This window comes from Theropithecus gelada, chromosome 10, assembly GCF_003255815.1.
Source record: "Theropithecus gelada isolate Dixy chromosome 10, Tgel_1.0, whole genome shotgun sequence".
NCBI lineage: Eukaryota > Metazoa > Chordata > Mammalia > Primates > Cercopithecidae > Theropithecus > Theropithecus gelada.
The window spans coordinates 80833461-80852786 of record NC_037678.1 but is presented as its reverse complement, the minus strand read 5'-3'; positions in this window follow the sequence as shown (position 1 = coordinate 80852786).

Here is a 19326-nt window from a genome sequence, read left to right as displayed (position 1 = left end):
CACGGGGTCTTTAGTGTTCGGGTACCTAGAGTACCCGAACTAGGTACCTAGGGTACCTAGTTCGGGTACCGTCACAAGAGTCCATTGTTCCCTTAGTTAGTTACTGTTTTTACTTGTCTATCTGACAATTTTAAAGGGGGACAAAAGTTCCTAGTAGCGTGTCTTGGCTCCTCTGAGACTTTCTTTGGAGCTCTTATGCCCCGGGAAGCCTCTGGCAACCTTGCTCTGGGGCGGGGAGGATGGGCGATGAGACAGACCCTTGCGATCAGTGGCCGCGGGCTTCTCGGGTCCCTACCCTGTCCAGAGAAAAGCCTGGAGACTACTAGGGGAGGCAGGGTATTAAACAGAGGAGAGGAAGGAGACCAGGTTACAGAGGCTTCGGTTCTCTTTTTTTCTTTTTCTTTTCTAAACCGCCAACACAATATCCGTGCCGAGGGAAATTCCCCCGACAAGCCCCAACGGTCTAGCCTCCAGGTAAAATGGGGAGGATACTGCGTTCCAGGGCCAGGGGCGCGCGGGGATCCTTGCTGCAATTTGGTCCTGGGACAACCCCAGGACCTGTACGAGATTTTCCAAACGGACAATAGATTCTGCTCGCTCAGAGGAGATCGAAGCAGAGACTGCCAACTAGGCTCCAAGGGCGCGCAGAGAGCCCAGGCGCGTACTCAGAGGAAGCAGTATCTCCGCGCGGGGCTGGCACCAGCCCTGGAAACGAGTGGGTTCGGGCCCCAGGACCAGGAGAGAAGGTGGACTGACTCATTGGTGTTCCCTCTGTAGGGTCCCTATTCGCTAAGCTAAGCTCCATGCCCAGAGAAGAGAGACTGAAATTCACACCTCCTCCTACCTCCAACTTCTTTAGGCGCCCAAAGCTGCTGGAGGCTCTGGGCTACGTTAAGACTTTTTTTCTGCCGTCCTTTCATTCCCCAATCTGGGCATGAGGGCGCGGGAGAAAGGACTTCTCCACCCTAGATCGGAACTGGAAGAAAACTACAGTCTTCCGCCTTAACGCGAGACAAACCGCGGGCCCGCCCCCGGGGGAAGGTCGCCGCCGCTGAGGCTGCTTGGGAGCTCCGGTGCGCACCCCGGCATGTCCGGGTCCAGCAGCCCTCCAGGTGCGCTGCCGACGCCGCAGGCGGGAGGTAAGACCCCGTGTCTGGCTGCGCTTAAGGGTGGCCTGTCCCCGGCCTCTCTCCCCTGGTCCAGTGAGGGCCAGATACGAACTCTGGGAAGCCCCACACCTGATAAACGCCCTGGGGACTTTTTCAACAGCCCCTCAAAATAAGGGTATGAAAACACCCCATTCGGTTACTTTTTTCTCCAAGGTACCATTAGGGTTGTTTCAACTTAAAAGCAGATTTGCGGTGCCCCAGCCTCGCCCCTGCTTGTGAGATCCCCCAGGCCTCTGCTGTCCATCAGAGGTGTCCCTTGTCCCAGCAGCCCCGCGTGGGCACCTAACCCGGCAGGCTCTAGGCCCAAATCTATTTCCTCTCCAGGATTATCTAATTCTCCGGGGCCAATGTTTTTCCTCTTCTTCAGCGAAATAGCAGGGTCTATGGAAGTTTATAGCCAACGCCTCGCCTGCAGCCCCGGGAGTCTCAACCCAAGCCAGCCCAGCCTTGTAGCCCAGAGCAGCAAAGCCACAGCAGGCAAAGCGAGCTAAGCTAACACGGGTCGCGCGGAGGTCGGGAGCCCTGGCTGCCGCGGCGGCGCCGCGGCAGTTATTCCCGGGTGACTCTGGGGACGCGCGCAGATGGGGGACGCCTCCGGCTACGCACTTGGGGCCAGCTGCAGCTCCCGGGAGCCCGGCGCTGATGGATCATCTCATTTCCCGACTTGATGGGCCAAAACCTGGGATGGCTATACCGGCAGGGAGAGGGTGGGCTCAGGGACAGAGGGGTAGGCGGCCCTAGGTGCTGGATTTTGGTTAGGGAAGGACACATTTCTTAGAGAAAAAAACTAATTTCCCCTCATCGCGAGGTTATGATCCGTTTTTCCATGTTATGGTCTGAGCACAGGCGCCGCGCCCCTTGTCCCCATGGAAGCGCGCGGGCCCCGAGTGCAGTGGCAGTTCCCGGGGGCGCCTGGGGCCTCTGAGTCCGCCCGCACTGCGCCAGGTGGCATCTTTTCCCACCGGAGGCTGCGGAAGGAAAGGACTCGCCCTTTCAATTCCTGGAAAGAGCCCTGGGGGCATGTGGGCCGCAAAAACCTTCCTTCCATTCCGAGCCCACCTAAAGTCCGCATCTCCCCGTGGACTGGGAACTTGGACTCTGGTCCGGTGCTCGCCCCGAGCCTCGGGGCACTGCGAAGCTAAGGGCCAACACCGTGCCACAGCAACCAGTTTGGAGCAAGGAGGCAGAATAGGTGTTGAAAGTCGGGGCAGTGGTGAGGGAGGGTTGTAGAAGGGTGGGTGGGAAATGCGCATCGAAATGCTTGAATTCCTTCTGTCTGACCCTCCAGCAAGATTAAGAAAGTCGTGTATCCCCTGGGAGGGAGAGGCTGCACGTCCCTGTCCTGACACCCCGCCCCAGGGCTCAAGCGGGAGTCAGAGGGAATGAGAAGAGTGGGAAGTCCGAGGCTAAGTTTGGGTGAGAGGTGAGCAGATGAATTGGAGAAGGGTGGTGTTGCGGGGGGATTCCTGCCTCTGGGCAGTAACTAAGAGTTTTTTCCTTTCAGCTTCCCAGAATCTTTCTCCATCTCAAGAAGTGGAACTTGGACTCAGCTCCAAGGCCTTCCTCCTTGGCTGGGTCTTGGAGAGCACTGAACAGATCTCAAACCTGGGATCTTGAAGAATCCCAAATCTGGGTGCACCTCAGCAGAATACGCTCTCACGGACCAGACTGTCAGGAAAGCCGCAGCTCTCTAGAGGGCCAGGAAACACCACATGGTTCAGGGCATCTGACAAAGTGCTGCCGAAAACCCAGAGCTGGTTCTGAGAGCAGTAACATCACTGTCCCCTGGAGACTGCAGGATTGCAGGCCTCACCTAGCCCTACTGCATAGGAACCTGCATCTGAGACATATCCAAGGACTGTGCACAGTCCGGTTGGAGAAGCCTTTGCCTCATTTACAGAACCTGAGTTTAGCCATTGACAACCTGTTCAATCCTGTTCCTCCCAGGCTCCTCTTCATCATCTGTCACGTGGGAGCTATTCTGTAGGTCCTGGGGGGGCTCGTATGCACTCCTGAATGCACTTCAGACCAATGGAATCAGAATCTCTAGTTTGGTGGAGCCTAGGCAGCAGTGTGTGTTTTAGGTGTCTCCAGGTGATTTTAATGACAGCCAGGAATGACTAGTGTAGAAATATCCACTTTACAGATTAGTTAGATTAGCTAAGATAAGGCCTGGGTAAGACAATATGTGTAGTGTTAAGCCCACTGCTCTCTGTAGCCTGATTCATTCTGACTTCAGCAAGCATGGCCTTGAACAATACTTAATTAGCCAAGTATGGCTAATTAACTTTGCTGTGCCTCAGTTTCCTTACCCATAAAATGAAGTTGATAATAGTGTTCACCACAAAGGGTGTTTGTGAGGATTTAGAATCAAATGTTTAAAATCGAATTCAATAAATATTAGTTTACAAGGTCAAATCCCCCGATCTCTCATTTTAAATTAAATGGTAGAGGGCCTGATTGCTTATTTATCTCACCCTACCACCCAAACCCCTCGCCAAGGCAAGAAGTCCTCTTCCAGAGCACAACAGCTTGCTTTGCTTCAGTATTCTTGTCTAGTTTTGAACACTTTTTAGCACAAAAACCAATATTTTAAATTGCTTTGCAATTCAGTAAACCTGATCCTCTTGCAAAGGTTAATTTTGCCAAGTCCAGTAATCCCATTCCAGGTCCATCAGTTTCAGAAGCACTAGTGTGAAGGATGTGCTCAGCTCTGATCCCACCCGGAGATGCTGATTCCGTAGGTTTGAAGTGTGGTGGTGTATTTGTATATCTAACAAGTTCCTAAGTAATGCTGATGCTTCAAGTCAGAGGGGACCACACTTTGAGAACCAGAGTGGAAAAGGAATGGTTGACTCAGAGCATCTCAGGAATCTCAATGGCAACACTGTCCCTTAGAAATGCAATGTGAAACACACACATAATTTAACATAATTTAAAATATTCTGGTAGGTACATTTTAAAAAGTAAAAAAAGAAACAGGTAAAATTAATTTTAATAATGTACTTTCATTAACCAAATATATCCAAAATATTTTTTTCAACATCTAATCAAGAACAAATACGCAGTGAGGGTTAACGGAAAAATCACAAGATCTGTACATTTAGAAAAGGAGACTTTATTTCATGAGTTTCCACCACAAGGAAACAAAGTTCCCAGTAACATAGAGAAAATCAGAACTAAGAGAGAGAAATCAGGGCCACAGGACTTTGATTACTTGACTCAGCTGCACTTAAAGCCAGCTAGGAATCAGCTCACCTTCCACATCTTTTAAAAGATGATGGAGGAGGCTGGGTGCAGTGGCTCACGCCTGTAATCCCAGCACTTTGGGAGGCCCAGGTGGGTGGATCAAGAGGTCAAGAGTTCAAGACCAGCCTGGCCAACATAGTGAAACCTAGTCTTTACTAAAAATACAAAAAAATTAGCCAGGACTGGTGGCAGATGCCTGTAATCCCAGCTACTCAGGAGGCTGAGGCAGGAGAATTGCTTGAACCTGGGAGGCGGAGGTCGCAGTGAGCAGAGATCATGCCACTGCACTCCAGCCTGGGTGACAGTGAGACACTCCATCTCAAAAAGAAAAAGAAAAAGATGACAGAGGAAATCCATTTTATGGGTTTGTAAGTGTCACAAGTCGGAACAGAGTAGCAATTTGCATTTGTTGGGCATCTTGTCCTAGCATTCAGGTGCTTTGATGCATTATTATTTTAAAAATGACATTAGTAGCAAAATATGTAATCTTTAGGCCATGTTTTATATCCCATTTCTTAAGAATGTCCTATATACGACCTGGAATCTAAAGTACCTTGGCAATTGGAGATTTGATAAAAGATCAAGATTGGAAACCATATGGTAGATATAATTCTCACAGACAAATAGTCCAGCTCAATTACTGCTAACAGACTGCTCATTACTTCCTTTCAAGAGAATGAAATTTGAAATAGAGCTTGACAGGAATATAAATAAACACAGATATTATTCCTTCTTATGTGGCTACACCAATACATTTGATACACCTGTGACTGTACCTTTATAGCTTTATATTGTGGTTATTTTTCTGTGTTTCCTACTAGTTGAGAACTCCTTGAGGGCAAGGACCATATTTAATATATTTCTGTATCCCCAACACCTGTCATAAGGCCTGCAACACCACAGATGCAAAATAGTATTTCCTGAATTTATGCTTCTCTATCACATTGCTTTGTTATTTCCAGGAGTCACTAATGCCAGCACGTGCATAAAGTTGAAATACATTGTAATCATTATGTTCTAAAAGTATCCCTACATTACCAATGGTTGAGGTCTGTTACAGAAACATTTATGGGTATTTATCAGACACTGTTCTAAGCTCTGTTATAAACAGATCAACAAGACACACACCATTTTTCTTACCCTTGGACCTTTGTCCTTATTGTTCCTTCTATCTTGAATGCTCTTCCCATACCCTTACTCTCCTCTGTATCCCTAGGACTCCTCACTTGCCTTACTTAGGTCTGTCTTCAAATGGGACCCTCTCAGGGAAGCCTCTCCTGGATATTCTATTTCAAATGATACCCTCTCTCCACCCCCACCCTTGGTCCAGGCTTTGTTTTTCTCCTTACAACATATTGCTTTCTTAACAGTCTGCCTTTCATCAAATTTAAGGTTCCATATTATTGTAAACCACACCATTATTTTATGTACTATTACAAAAGCAAAACTTACTGCCAATTAAACCATGGCATGCTATTGATCAGGACACATTCAGAGTAAGAACTGATGAAATGCATTCATTTACATTATTCTTTATCTGGTCCTTTTAATTAGAATAAAGATCTCAATCTTTTTTTTAAAAAAAGTTCTTATTCTCCAGTGCCTTAAAACATAATGGGCATTTAAAATGTTAAATATGGGAGGATAAAATCCATGTCTTCAAGAGTGAGATCAAGTAAACAGTTATGAAACAATATAATAAATGCTCAAGTAGAAGACGGTAGGAATTTTTGTCTGCATGCAGAGAAGAGCGTGTCTCCCTCAGCTTGGCTGGGAAGAGCCTTTCAAGGGAGGTGATGACCAAGCTGGTCTAGAAGGGTGTGGGAGGCAGACCCACTGCAGGAGAGGATCTTCAAGCATCAAAGTCCAGGGATATAAAAGTATGAAAATGCAGGAAAACTGGAAGTTATTCTGACTGACCAAAATGTGTGTTGTGTCTAAAGCAGTGATTCTCAACCTTGAATGAGTATGAGAATCGCCTGCAGGGTTTGTTAAAGCACATTGTTGGGCTCCTTCCCCAGCGATTCTGATCCCATAGGACTGGAGTGCAGCAAGAGAACTTGCATTTCTAATAGGTTCCAAGGTGACTCTGATACTGCAGGTCCAAGGACCACACTTTAGGAACTGCTGGCCTGGGGGGAGGCTGGAGGAGGCAATCAGTCATCTCAGCTCAGGTGCTGCTGTACACTCAGCCTTGGTGTATATGCTCAGATGAGGCATGGAGACCACGAGGGGAGGAGGGCAGCAAGGGGCTTTTCATTTCCTCATTATGATGTGCAATAAGTAGAGTATAGGAATTTTTTCTATAGCTTCCTAAGTCTGGGGAAAGCAAACACTTTTCCTTGTGTCCAAGATGTCCTCTTGTTCTTTAAGACTGAAAGAGAACAAATATACTAACTTTTGTCTACACCAGGCTCTTTAAAGAACAATGTCTCCATTATATCCCAACATTTAGATTACTGTTCCCATAAGGAAACTGAGGCCTGGAAGATTAAGTGCTGGGACACAACTCCCCTACTCCCAGCTTTTATATCCCCATTAGTGAAAGGGAAAATAGGGCCTAGAACTGATTGTGCTGCTGCCAAGACTCTCCCTGCCCCTGTCTGCTCTTCAGCACCCACAGTGTCACTACCACCCATCTGGAAACTATCCATACTATTCTCCTGTGTCCTTTATCCCTACCCTGTCAGGGATCTCCATGAGCACAGGCCCTCAGCTCCTCCTTATATAGCTCTGAAAGCCCCCATAAGAATGTCATCTCCCACCCCACTTATCTTCTGGAACTCATGAACAGTCATCAGCAAAATTCCTGAAATATGCAACCTCTTCTCTGCAAATACCTCTCCCTTGCTTGCTCTAACTCAGATCAGGATATTCTATGAAGGGACACTGCTTTCTGTGCAGCCCTTTCAAGAGGGAGCTGTAACCTCCCAAACTTTAGTGCCACTGGGTCTGAAGGGTGTGTGTCTCCTTTAATCTTCATTGTTGTTTTCCCAGACTACTGTTTTATTTTCCCCCTAAGACAGCCCCCTCTCTCCCAGCTTCATATCTGATGTCATCAGACTGTAACTCCACTGCCTTTTCTCATGCAACCATGTACTGTTACTCTCATCCCAACAAAGGGTGACACCCCATTCTCTGAATATGTTAGCTATCAACTCAAGATCAGTCTCTGTGATGCTCCTCCTCCTCTTCCTCCTCTTGGTGGTTTCAATATCCATAACTGTGGCTTTCTAACCCCACCAATTCCAGTCCCTCAAGCTCCTCCCCACTAATGATCTTCTCTTAAATTCTACCTCAGCCATTTAGCCCATGATCCAATTACCTTCCAGTGACCAATTCATTTCTCTGCTTCTCTTCATAGCATGACTTTTTGAAATAACTGTCACAAGCACTATCTCCATGTTTTCTCCCCATTCTTTTGAGCCCACTTCAATTGGGACCCACCTAAGTTGGTCTTGTTGAGGTGTGATGGTCTTTGATGTGTCAACTTGGTTAGGAAATTTTATTAAATCAAACTGTAATTTGGGTGCTGCTGTGAAGATATTGTGCAGCTGTTATTAAAGTCTATTATCAATTGACTTTAAGCAAGGGAGATATTTTAGATAATCTAGTGGACCTCATGCAATCAGTTGAAGTTCTTAAGAGTAGAGCTGTGGATTCTCTGGAGAAAAAAACAATCTGCCTATGAACAGAAGCCTGAGAGTCCCAGCCTATCCTTCCAAATGCCTATGGAATTTGGACTTACCCACTTATTCCCCCATAATCACATAAGCCAGTTCCATGCAGTAAATCTCTTAACAGATATCTCCTACTGGTTTTGCTTCTCCGTGGGTTCAACCTAGACTGATACATGAGGTTTTTCAGGTTTCCAAGATGCCAAATTTAATGACAAATTCTCAAGTCATATTTGACTTAGCCATATTTGACACAGTTGATTATTTCCTTATCAAGGCCCTTTGCTCATTGGCTTCCAGAACAGTTCACTCTCTTGCATTTCTTATGAATCACTGGTTTCCTCACAGTTCCCTTTTGCAACTCTTCCTCGTTTGTGATTACTTTTTTTTTTTTTTTTCCTTGAGACAGGACTTTCTCTGCTGTCCAAGCTGGAGTGCAATAGTGCAATTACAGCTCACTGCAGCCTCCACCTCACAGGCTCAAGTGATCCTCCCATCTCAGCCTTCCAAGTAGCCAGGAGTACAGGCATGTGCTACCACACCTGGCTAGTAGTTTTTTTGTTTTGTTTTATTTTTGTAGATACAGGGTCTTCCTATGTTGGCCAGACTGATCTCAAACTCCTGGGCTCAAGCGATCCTCCCCGCTTGGCTTCCTGAAGTGCTAGGATTACAGGTGTGAGCCACCATGCCTGGCCTGTGCTAACTCTTAAGATTGAAATGCCAACCCTCAAATGTCTTTTTGTCTCTTCCTACTGTTCCATCTGGCTGAATCTGCAGCTAGAGTTGCCTCAAAAGTGGTGGCGGGAGAGTTCCCACAAGGGACTGCCTCAGAGTGTTCTGAGATGGGGCCAGTGGGGATTCCAAAACAGCACTAAACACCAGGCTGATTTCCAAAGAGTTTCTTAGAGGAATTTATATAGAGAGGGTGCTACAGCTTCCTTGTGAGGGACAGTGATACAAGGGATGTTTTACCCGGGTATGTCTCCAGTGAGGGGCTTGGGTTATGAAGTTTATCTGGAAGTTTAAGGAATTTGGCTCAGGGCAGGGGCTAGTTTTGATGTGTTTAACAATATGTTTGACCTTTTAGGGTTTTGGGCAACAATGCAAACAAGTTTATCAGTGCATGGAAATGTTCAAGGCCCCAGTTTGAATTTAAGCCTTCAGGGATTAAACATGCAGCTGGCCAGGTCACAGGACAGTCAGAACACACACAAAAAAGTGGGAGGATCTGGAAGATTCCACGTTCTATACTCACTCAGTTGACTGTATCATTCAGTTTTGTTTCTTTAAACAAAATGAATATGTTCATAATCTCAAATGTTTGCCAAATACCTACTCAACATCTCTACTGGGTTATATAAAACCATTTATAAATAAATATATCCACAATGGGTTTTTTTTTTTCTTTTTAGAGACAGGGTCTTACTCTGTCACCCAGGCTGGAGTGCAGATGCATGGTCATAGCTCATTGTAACCTTGAGCTACTGGGCTTAGGCAATCCTTGCAAGTAGCTGGGTCTACAGACACACAACACCACAACCAGTGCTAAAAAAAAAATTCTGGACAGGGTCTCACTGTGTTGGCCAGACTGGTCTCAAAACTCCTGGGCTCAAGTGATCCTCCTGCCTCAGCCTCCCAGAGCACTGGGATTACAGGTGTGAGCCACTGTGCCCAGCCTTAATGGTAAATTTTGGCTGTCAGCTTGGGTAGACTATGGTGCTCAGAGGTTTGGTTAAACACCAGGTTCGATATTGCGTGAAGGTATGAGATGTGATTTAAATCAGTAGACTTTGAATAAAGCAGATTACCCTCCATAATATGGGTTGGCCTCATCCAATCAATTGAAAACTGTAAGAGAAAAGATTCAGGTCCTTTGGGAAAGTGGGGATTCTTCTCCAGGCTACCTTCAGACTCAAGCTGTAAAATCAACTCTTCCCTGGGTCTCCAGACTCCTGCTTTCTTGCCGATTTTGAAATTGCCAACCTCCATAACTGTGTGAGTCAATTCCTAAAAATAAACCTCTCTCTTTCTCTTTCCATATTCTGTTGGTTCTGTTTCTCCAGAACTCTGGCTAATACAATGTTCAAAACCAAACTCCAAATGTCTCACCCCTGAAAAAAACAAAAAAACAAAACAAAAAAACCCCCTGCTCCTTCTCAACCTACTCCATTATAGTTAGCAACAGTTAACTTTAATGGACCTACGGGGACATGGAGAATGAATGTCTTGCCAGGCTGAAGAAGCCTCAGTCTCTGAGCCCACAGGATGGCCAACCAGCCCTGGAACAATGATCCCAGGATGTTTCTTTGAAGGAAATAGACTGCTAATGTGTTTAAGCTGCAGTTAGAAGGTGTTTTTCATCTTTTACAGCCACTTAATCCTTACTGCTGGGCATTTCTAGTGGAGGGAACAGCAAGAGCAAAGGGCTCTTTTAGAGACAGAGTCTTGCTGTGTCACCCAGGCTGGAGTGCAGTCGCATGGTCATAGATCATTGTGACCTTGAACCACTGGGCTTAAGCAACCCTCCCAAGTAGCTGGGAGTTGCTCAGACCAAAAGCTTGTAGACCACCACTGACTCCTCCCATTCCATCACAGCCCACATCCCATCCAATCTATCAGCAAATCCTGGCATCTCTCCCTTCAAACTAGACACATGATCTGACCACTCCTCACCATCTTCATTGCCCTCACCCTGGTCTATGCCACTACTCTCTCTCATCTAGATAAATACCTCCTAATCAGCCCCTGCTTCTGCCATGGTGCTGCCATGGCCAATTCTGCACAAGGGATCAAGAGGGATTCTACAGTGTAGGTAAAGGCTTTGTCACTCCTTCTTCAAAACTCTGTAATTGTTTCCCACTTCATCCAGATAGAAAAGCCAGGTCTACCAGGCTCCACATGATTTGGCCACTCTTGCCTCTTCTGCAATCACTCAGCCCCTTGGCTCTGCTCCCATTCTGGATGCTCTCCAGCCCTGGGCCCTTTGCTCTTGCTGTTCCCTCCACTGCAAACGCCCAGCAGTAAGGATTAAGTGACTGTGAAAGATGAAAAACACCTTCTAACTGTAGCTTAAACATGTTAGCAGTCTGTTTCCTTCAAAGAAACATCCTGGGATCATTGTTCCAGGGCTGGTTTGGCCATCCTGTGGGCTCAGAGACTGAGGCTTCTTCAGCCTGGCAAGACATTCATTCTCCATGTCCCCATAGGTCCAATCAGCATAGAAGAGCACAGGGTACAGGAGGAAGAGGTCAACAGATAGGTCACTGCTGTCTCCTAAGGAAGGTTCACCAAGGCTTCCACTGGACACTATTCCATTGCTCAGAATGGAATCATATGGTCATATGTTTATACCTGGCTTCAAGGAAGCCTAGGAAATGTAGTATTTATTCTGGGAATCCATGAACGTAGCTGAGATTCAGTTCTATTCTGGAAGATGATGGGTGGAAGGATATTGTGGGGAACACTAGCATTTGCTATCTCAGCACCTTTTGGAATGACAAAGATGCCCAGTGCAACTGGGGTAGATTGATATGAAACTAGATTGGAGAGGCAGGTAGGTATGGAAGGTTATTTCCAAAGTGGCTGCCCTAAATCTCTCCCATTCTTGTATATTAATATCCTTCTTCCAATCAAGAGGTGGGTCTCTCTTCCCTCCCCTTTGAGTCTGGGCAGACCTTATGACTTAATTTGACCAATAGCATAGACCAATGGAATGTGGTGGCCTAGGCTTTAAGAATTGATTCTGGCAGCTTCCTTTGTTGCTCTTTTGAGATTCAGCATCCAGGTAAAGAAACTACTTGAACTTGACCGCTAAATGTGGAGAGACTATGTGGAAAGGGAGCGAGCATCCCAGGCAGACATCCCAACTGAGGCACCAGATGTGTCAGGAAAACCATGTTGGACATTTCAGCCCCTGCAGGGTTCCCAACCAAACACAGCCATACAAGCGACCCCAGTCAATACCAAGTGGAGCAGAAGAACTAGCCAGCTGAGGCCAGTCAACCTAGAACACCATGAGAAATAATGAATTATTGTTGCTTCAAGCACTCAGTTTTGGGATAGTTTGTTATGCAACAATAGATAACTAGAATAGCAGGGGCAGAATCACATGAAGGTTTATAGGCTTGGGAAAGGAATTTGGCCTTTATTTTTAGTGCAGAGGGAAGCATTAGGGGATTTTAAACAGATGAGCTGTACAATCAGTCTGATTTATACTTCAAGAAAATCACTCTTCTACTGTGTGCAGAGAGGATTGCAGGAGCTCAAGAGTGGATAGAAATGAAACCAGGAAGCTGTTAGAGTGGTCAAAGCAAGAGATGACATTGGTTACAACCAGGGTGGTTATCTCAGTAGTGTTGAGAAGTGATTCCATTTCAGAAATACGCTGGAGGAAGAGCTGATAATACTTATTGATTATACCAAGGGGACAAGAGAAAACCATTAATCAAAGATAATCCTGAGAGTTTTAACCTGAGGCTGGGAAGGAGTAGGCAAAAAAACTAGGAATTCTAATTTGAATAAGTTAAGTTTGAAATGCCCATTATATTTCCAATGGCAGCTTTGAGTATTTGAGCATCAACAGGGAGGGCATTGCTGGATGTATAAACCTGAGACTCTGATTACCAAGCATCCTTCTTGCCTCTTGAAGGTTGGGTGTGTTGCTTTATCCTTGCTCTTAGAGTGGGGTCCATATTCTCATACAAATGAAAAATATCACTGAATCCAAATATTAGACTTTCACATTAAGAAGAAAATTTAGAAAGGCACACTGTCTTTGAGACAGAGTCTCATGGTTTTCTTGGCACCCAGCATGCATATCTGCTAGACTTGGGATGATTAATGGACAAGATTGTTCATGACCCACTTATGGACTGTTTCTTCCATTATAAAGCCTTTGAAATCTGGAAAGCTGACTGGATTCAATTTCAACCGGAAATGCTACCATCTCTCTTTTTTTAAATCATTAAACAAAACCCACAGTGCAGTCATACCTTCAGAGGTTTTATTGTTACTAAAATATAGCACACATTACAGTATTTGTGTATCTTTCATGTTTTCTGTCCTAATGGCTAGAATATCTAAAATCGGAAATAATAATCCAGAGCTGGTTAGCTCTCACCGATTTTGGTAATTAATTTTGATCATTCAAGAGTACCTTATTTTTGATTATTCAGGACTTTTGTTGTTTCTATTTCTTGTGAATAACATCCATACCGGAAGATAGCCAGAGAGAAAGAAAAGAGGAAGCAAATAACTCTTAATATTTTTTCCTTATCGAGTAATCCACTAAGAAAACTTCACAATGTGTCTTTCTGCATAACATTGAGGAGTCTGCCATCTCACAGGAAAGTTAAGGCACACATATGAACATCTGGCACACTCTAGCAGCTGGAAGTATCATTATTTTTTTTAACAAAGTAAGTCTACTTTGAATGTTCTCTCCCAATGCTGCTAACTCTCCAAGGCTGAAGGGGAGCTCACTGCAGTAGACACTTTTGGTGCCCTACTTATATTCCCTTGTTTCCTCAACCTCCCATAACTTTAGCACCATCTCTTTCATGCCTAAGTCTTCCTGCCTCCGGCATGTGCAGCTCTCTCCCTGAGGGCTTCTCTGGCTCCAGGAGCTTGCTTGACCCATGAGGGGCTGGTTGGAGCTACTAGGGAGTCACTACCCTCAAGAAAAACTCCCTTCCAAAGAGAAGAGGACGCTGATGGATAAATACCCCTTGTCTCCACCCTGGTGGGACAATTCTGAGGTGTGTGCTACACCATCCTGCCGTCTCTAGTGAGATTGTGCCTATTGCCCACAGCAGTAACACTCTCCATAATTATTCCTTAGTGTTTTACTTCCATCCCCCAACCCTTCATTATATTTCCTGGGATCACCTTCCAAATAAAATACTTGCACTCAAATTTTTCTCTGAGGCTCTGCTTTTTGCAGAACACACACTGCGACATCCCAAATCATTTGTCGTCGTCTTCAGAACCACACAATCACACTAGGACTTTTAAACACCTGGGGAGTGGGGGAGGTGCCCACTCCTCAGTCCCAGAGGTCACTGTAGCCATTGTCTCTTGTCCAACCCAGCAAGGGCAAGAGCGCTCGGTCCAAGGAAGCCTTCACTCCTGGCAGCTCCCTTTGTCTACAAAGGTTCATAAAGCAGCAGAAACCAAGGCTTGGAATCAGGCAGCAGAACCATCTGAGATTCTGCCACTTCCTGGCCCTGGACTTCAGAAACCCTGTGTCTTTGAGGACTCCAAGGGGCTTTTTTGCTTTTCCTCCCCCAAAGCTAAAGAGTTGGGTTCCTGCCACTCTGCCTCTGCACCCCCATCCCTTCCCTCTTCTCTACTCTAGGGTAAGTGGGCTAGACCAAAGGCTGGCAAACTTTCCTTGCAAAGGGCCAGACAGCAAACATTTTAGACATTGTAGGTCATATGGTCTCTGTTAGAAATCTTTGACCCTGTTGTCACAATGCAAATGCAACTACAGGTCATATTTAAGTAGATGAGCATGGCAGTGTTCCAATACAATATTTTTATGGACACTGAAATATGAATTTCATATAATTTTTATGAATCACCAAATATTTTTCTTTTAACATTTTTCAAACCGCAGAAACATAAAACCCATTCTTATCTCATGGGCCATATAAAAACAGGTGAGAGACCAGATCTGGCCAGTGGAATATATAGTTTTCTGAAATATATAGACTTTCAAAAGCAAAATTCTGTTTAGATTTTATTACCCTGCTGAATTCCCTTTTTGACTGGCATTATTTAAACCAAATCTAATTAATGTTGGGAATGCATGGGATTTATCAAGTCCCGATGTATTATCAACAAATAAATCCTTCTAGTGCAGGGATCATGTTTCTTTGCATTTTCTTCATAGCACCTTGTATGATGGTATCCATAAATTAATTTATAACAGCACCAAAAGCGGGGAGTTTATTATTTGTTCTTTTATTTTATTTTATTTTATTTTATTTTATTTTGAGATGGAGTCTCGCTCTGTTACCCAGGCTGGAGTGTAATGGCATGATCTTGGCTCACTGCAACCTCCACTTCCCGGTGTCAAGCGATTCTCCTGTCTCAGCCTCCTGAGTAGCTAGGATTACAGTCGCCCGCCACCATGAGCTGCTAATTTTTGTATTTTTTTTTTTTAAGTAGAGACGGGGTTTCACCATGTTGGTCAGGCTGCATTATTTGTTCTTTACTGTGCTAAGTGCTGTGCTGAGGGGCTCACTCACTCATTTCCTCATTCGAAGCAGAAATGATAAAAACTGTACTAATAGGTTGCCATGACAATGAAATGACATTGTGCCTTTGACAAATGCTCTTTGTTCATTGCAAAATGTCAGGTGGTTTAGTGATGGTGTTTTTAAAGTATAGGATGTGATGATCTCTATGACAGTGTGGTGGTTCTATAAAGAAGAGAAATTTGGAGACAGGAGAATAAATGGGTTCTGTTTTTTAATCTCCATGGTGTTGCTTTGTGACCTCGGATTCAACATTTGTACAAAGGTGATAAGGTTCTCCATTTGCCTGTAACATGGAGATTAAATGAGAGAGCTCACTAAATGCTATAAATGTGTTAGATTTAACTTTAACATTTGGGGTCTGCACTCTGTGTGTGTGTGTGTGTGTGTGTGTGTGTGTGTGTGTGTGTGTGTGTTTAGGTAGAAATCTAAGATGGCCCCCAATACTCTCACCTCCTTGTATGTGTACTCTGAATAACCCCTTCCCATGAAGCATGGGCAGAACTGTGAATCTGATAAATTTAACTTCCTTGATTAGGTTGTATTATCTGAAATAGTTGGGGGAATTTTGCAGATACAATTAATTTTGCAGATATAATAAGTCAAACCAGTTGACTCTGAGGTAATCAAAAGGGAGATTATCCTGGTAGGGCTGACCTAATCAAGTGTGTCCTTAAAAGGGACTGCTAGATCCTTCCTGAAAGAGGAATGCTAAAAGAGATTCTGCTGCTGGCTTTGAATGGGTAGGCTGTCATGTTGTAAAGAGGAGATATATATATATACACGGCCATGTGACAAGGAACTAGGCAGCTTCTAGGAGCTGAGAACTACCCTTGATCAACCAACAGCCAGCATGCGAGTGGGGACTTGAATCATATAACTGCAAATAACTGAATTCTAAAAAATAACTACTTGAACCTGTAAGTGAATCCTGAGACTCAGATGAGAACACAGCCTAGCTGACACTTCACTTTAGTCCTGTGAGCTTCTGAGCAGAGAATCCAGCCACACTGTGCCCAGACCTTTGACCTACAGAACTATGAGATAGTAAGTGGGTTTGCAGTAACTTTGTGGTCATTTGTTATGCAGTAATAAAAGAGGCATACAATTCTACATGGGGTGATAAGAATAAGTGTGTAAAAGACAAAAGTCTAGAACTAATGGCTAACAGGTGTGGTCTGGGTCATAAATTCTGCATTCCATTCTGAGTAGGGAAGAATTTGGAAGGGTGTCGTGGGATGCAAGCATCATAGACAAAAGATTCCTGAGATCCATCTTTTCTCATGAAAGGAAGAAAAGGAAGTATTTTGTTAGAGAATGTGGGACTGGAGCATGGGAAGTTTGTGCCTCCATATAGTTTGAGGTCATGAAGATGAAGACAAGGGAGTGTTTCAAGAATGGAGCAATGGTTGACTGTATCAAACATTGCAGAGAGGTTTTGATGAGCATGTAGAAGAGACACATAGGATTTGGCTAGGTGAAGGTTATACACATCTTGAGCAATGCCAATGGACATGATGGGAGTTTAACAGTGAGTTTACCTCCACATTTAAAATCCATTGATATTTGACAAGGATGCCAAGACAATTCAATTGAGAAAAAGTTTTTTCAGCAAAGGCTTTGTAGATCTCTAGAACTTACGTAAAAACAAAAACAAAAACAAATGGTTCTGGGACAACTAGGTATCCAAATACAAAAGAATGGAGTTCACCCTTACAGTATATACAAAAAGAATTCATAATGGAGCAAAGACCTACATGTAAGAGACAAAACTATAAAACTCTTAGAAGAAAGCAGGCATAAATCTTAGTGACCTTGGATGAAGCAATGGTTTCTTAAATATGACACCAAGAGCACAAGCAACAAAAGAGAAAAATAGACAAATTGAACTTCATCAAAATTTAAACTTCTGTGTTTCAAAAGATACCATGAAGAAAGTGAAAAGACAACCCACAGAATAAGAGAAAAATTTTGCAAATTATATATCTGAAAAAGGACTAGTATCTAAAATGTGTAAAGAACTCCTACAACTCAATAATAAAAAGATAATACAATTTAAAAATGAGCAAAGGTTCTGAAATATGTATTTCTACAAAAAAGATCTACAACTTGCCAATACGCACATGAAAAGATGCTTAATACCATTAAGGACCAGGGAAATGAAAGTCAAAACTGTAATAAGATACACCCCCCCCACACACTAGGATGACTATAATAAAAAAGGTGATAAGTATTGACAAAGATATAGAGAAATCAGAATCTTCATACATTGTTGGTGGAAGTGTGAAATGATGCAGCCACTTTGGGAGACAGTCCGGCAGTTCTTCAAAGAGTTAAACATAGAGTTACCATGTGACGCAGCAATTCTACTCCTAGATATATACCCAAGAGAAAAGAAAACATACATCCACACAAAAACTTGTATGTGAATGTTCATAACAGCATTATTCATAATAGCCCCAAATCAGAAACAATCCAAATATTTTTTAACTGATAAATGAATAAATAAAATGTGTTATCTTCCCTTAAAGCTTGGTATACTGAAAAAGTTGCAATTTGTCTCTCCAGAGGCATGTAATTAATATTACTCTATTAAACATCTTATTGAAATGAACTTTGCTAACCAATTATTAAAAGTATATAATCTAATACATTTTTCCAAATATTTAAAATCATACCTTTATACATCATGCAAAAATAATGACGTGATATTATTTTAAAATTCCTAAAAGAGTTTCTATAGGTTATGTATTAAGATGAAGAGGAATTCTCAGCTAAAAAGGTAAACATAGCCATAAATGATGTTCAAAATACCACTCTTTGAAACTTAGGATATGCCTGGAACTGTATGTATTAAACGATTCAAAAGCTAACTTGATTCTCACAGCAGCACCATGAGGTAGGTGGCATTACGTCCATTCTACAGATGGAAGGCTCAAATTCCACTGCATTAAGTAGCATGCCTGAAGTCTGCAGCTAGTGAATAGCGGAGTTAGGATCTAAGCTGTAGTCAGTGGGATCCCAAATTAGACTGTTAATGGCCACACTGACTTCTACAAGTAGAAAGTTTAGTCTGTCTCAGCTGATCCCAGCTGCACCCATTTCCATTTTGCTTTGCACTATCATTTAATGTTACTGCAGATCCCCTTGGGAGAATATATGTCAAATTTATCATCTGGGTTCTCTTTAATCCGACAGCTGCCTCCTTTTCTAAGTGGATATTTCTGCTCTTTTTCCTGGGTGTGTCATTTCTTGTCCCTTGTGAGAGGCTCTCTCTTAAGTTACTCTTGTATTGGTTCAAATCACTTTTTTTGTTGTGAACTTGGAGAGTTGGCATGGAAAATGCTAGATGGGAAGAATAAAGATAGACTATTCCACATCCAACTCTGCCTCCCTCACTCAGCACAGGCTTTTGAGAGGAGTAGAATAGTTTCCTTGTGGAGCAGCAAAGCCCACTGATTTAATTTTATGCTCAAAACTCTTCTAGGTAATTATGGCTCTTCAATGGTTTCCAGTAAGCAACAGGCTTCAGGAGTAAACTTTGTTATTTTGGCATTATCACTATTGATCTTCTGAATGTGTATATGTATTTTTGTATACTAAATTATATTTTATTTCCCCCCATTTTCTTTATACCATGAGCATATATCTAATGCTCATGGTATTTAAAACATGGTTTTAATTGAGATTTATACATGCAACGGAAGACACAAATCTTAGGTGTATTCCCTGATTCCCCGATCAGTGTTTACCTGTATAAACACCCATGTAACCTCCACCCAGCTTAAGTTATAGACCAGCAATTCTTAACATCTTTGGTCTCAGGAATTCCTTAATACTCTTAATATTTTTTAAAAACTCAGAGTTTGGTTATGTGAATTACATCTGTAAACATTACTATATTAAAAATTTGCAACACAAATTTCAAAATATTTCTCAATTCTTTTTTTTTTTTTTTTTTTTTTTTTTTTT